The following is a 2,500-nucleotide window of genomic DNA, read 5'->3' on the forward strand; positions in this document are numbered from 1 at the left end:
GTAAATATCAAACATGTCCATAATCTAAGTATTTGGTGAGCGAGTCCCCAACGATAACAACTTGCAGAGCCCCCTAATCTGGCGAGCACCTGTAATAAAAAATGAAGATATCAGGTATTAATACTAGAGCCCCATAAAAAAAAAAAACAAAATCGGATTCATCATTCTTAGAAGACTTTTTCAAGTAGGATTTTACAAAATTTCCAATTTTATGGCAATTTTTTGCAAATTTTTTTATTTGACCCCCAAAAAAAATCACTTTACCCCCCAGAAAAAAAAATCCCTTGCTGCCACTGTTGTTATCATGATAGTTGGCAGTATACAGTACACATTAAGTTGGGTGCATATATATTAGGCCAAATAAAAAAATAAACATGTTTCACGTCCCCTCCCGCTTCCTTTTTTGAGGTTTTCTCAAATAAATTTTTATTTTTTGAATTTCAGTTATAACTTTTCAAAAAATATGTCTAGGAAGTTGGGATGCTTTCTATAGCCTTGTTAAGATACAAGAAACATTTTAGGAAGGTTTTGTGATCATTAGAGGGGTGTAACTCTCAGAACAACAAATAAAAAGGGCCTCCTCCTTTTTCCAGGCATTATTGTATGTACGGATTGTACGCTAAAACAGCTCTAAGTATGGGTATTTACACCAATTTTGCGATAAAAATAGAAAATAAAAAGCCCCTCTTCCTCCTTTTTTTCGAAAACCCGGACGTGAAACATGTTTTATTTTTTACTTGGCCTTATTGTGAGTTAAAAATATGCAATGTCCAACAAAATCGTATCGACGTCTCTCAGGTTTCAAACTTAAAAAACACTTGGGACCTCCGATTTTTGAGGTCCGAGACCGAGATCGACATTTATACATCAGAGACCGATACCGCAATCAATATTCATGAATTGTAAGAGAGATCTAGCATGTCTAGTTACGTTTGTTGTCATTGATTGTTGTTGCAATGTTGGAGACGATGAATGCATTTATCCATCCATTATAGGCTATATTTCTTCATGATTTCAGTATAAACACTTCTTCATGATAGTTTGAGATTCGGATTCCATAAATAAAAGTTGATGAATTCAAAATTTTAACCAGTTTCCTGACCTGAGCTGTCATTACTGAGAGCTGAATTAAATTTATAAAACACGTCATATACAGTGTATAATCTGGGAATACCATGTTAAATCGTACGCAAGTGCCGATTGAATTGTATAAAATGGCCCGGAAAAATGGTAATTTTCGTCGGCGGATTTTTATTATTGGAACTTGTCGGTCCCCAATGATTTTGGTATCAAACAAAGCTTCATCTCTCAACTACAACAAAAACACACCGAAATTAACGTCAATTTCTTGACCCGGTCAAACGGATAGTTACAAACTACTCATGTCACACAATTCTTCAAACCCACCCGAAACTTCCAACCAATATTTCATCACTTTACGATCACCGAAACTCATCAAATTTGGACTTAAAATACTCGTAAGAATCTGGACATTTCAACTTACCTCGCCATTTTGTCGCAGCTCTGCATACCAACCCGGAAATAGCCTCGAAAGATATTTGACATAGGGCAGACCTTTCCTATGACGTATTTCACAGGGTTGACATCCTACGATCGGGGTTTAGAAAATGCGAGGTCAGCGCTGTGAGCACGATTGCTGCACACTGACTGTTGGGTATAAATGCATGTCCTTCTATAACAACAGGTTAACTTTCTTGTTGAATGGAGGCCTCGAGGTCACTGAACTGTGTATTTGGAGATGATGTATTTTTTTTTTTTTTTTATCACGTGTTAAGCAAAAACATATACTGTGACTGATACCATAGAAACGTGCTCTTTGTTTAAACATTGCAAGTAACATGAGTGGCAAACATTAATGTTTCATATTGCTTGCAACCCCCCCCAAAGCAATGTTGGAGCCAATACTAGACCAATTGTCCGTTCCTGTCTCAGTATCAAAACAACATTGACTGGTGGGTGCGGGAGGGGGGTGAGAATTTCATACAAAATTAAATCCTCATCACTGCCATCATCGTCACCATCACGACTCTAATAATCATCTGACATCAGTTGTATTATCCATCATCATCATCATCATCATCATCATCATCATCATCATCGTCATCGTCATCATTATCATCATCGTCGTCGTCGTCGTCGTCGTCATCATCATCATATCATCATCATTACCTGACTACTAGCCACAAACCCATACCAAGGAAAATAAAATATCAATTTTGCTGCAAGCCCTCAGAGAAAAGTAATATACAAATGTTTAAAATCATGTTTTATTACAACGTATCTAATAGTAATAGGAATTTGCACACAACCATGACAACTGCTAAATTAAGCTGAAATGAAGAAAATATAGACTATAAAAAGTCTAAAATGAAAATAAATGTTGTTATTACAGTTTGCATATCTGAAGTCAGCTGATAATACATACTAAGCTAGCTGAATATTAAGCATGTTATCATACTTATCAAAAGGCTTATCACCA

The 2,500-nt window shown here is 36.1% G+C and overlaps 1 long non-coding RNA gene across 1 annotated transcript in view; it reads right to left on the reverse strand.

Moving 5' to 3' along the window:
- The window catches only part of LOC140168401 (uncharacterized), a 2,456-nt gene extending 791 nt beyond the window's left edge, over nucleotides 1-1,665 (reverse strand). The window contains exons 1-2 of the long non-coding RNA XR_011861200.1: nucleotides 1,505-1,665; nucleotides 1-89 (exon numbers count right to left, since the gene is read on the reverse strand). The exon at nucleotides 1-89 is cut by the window's left edge and continues 791 nt beyond it. This is a non-coding gene — a long non-coding RNA (uncharacterized lncRNA). The remainder of the gene's footprint in view (nucleotides 90-1,504) is intronic.
- Between the last annotated feature and the right edge of the window lie 835 nt (nucleotides 1,666-2,500).

This window comes from Amphiura filiformis, chromosome 13 (genome assembly GCF_039555335.1).
Source record: "Amphiura filiformis chromosome 13, Afil_fr2py, whole genome shotgun sequence".
Lineage (NCBI taxonomy): Eukaryota > Metazoa > Echinodermata > Ophiuroidea > Amphilepidida > Amphiuridae > Amphiura > Amphiura filiformis.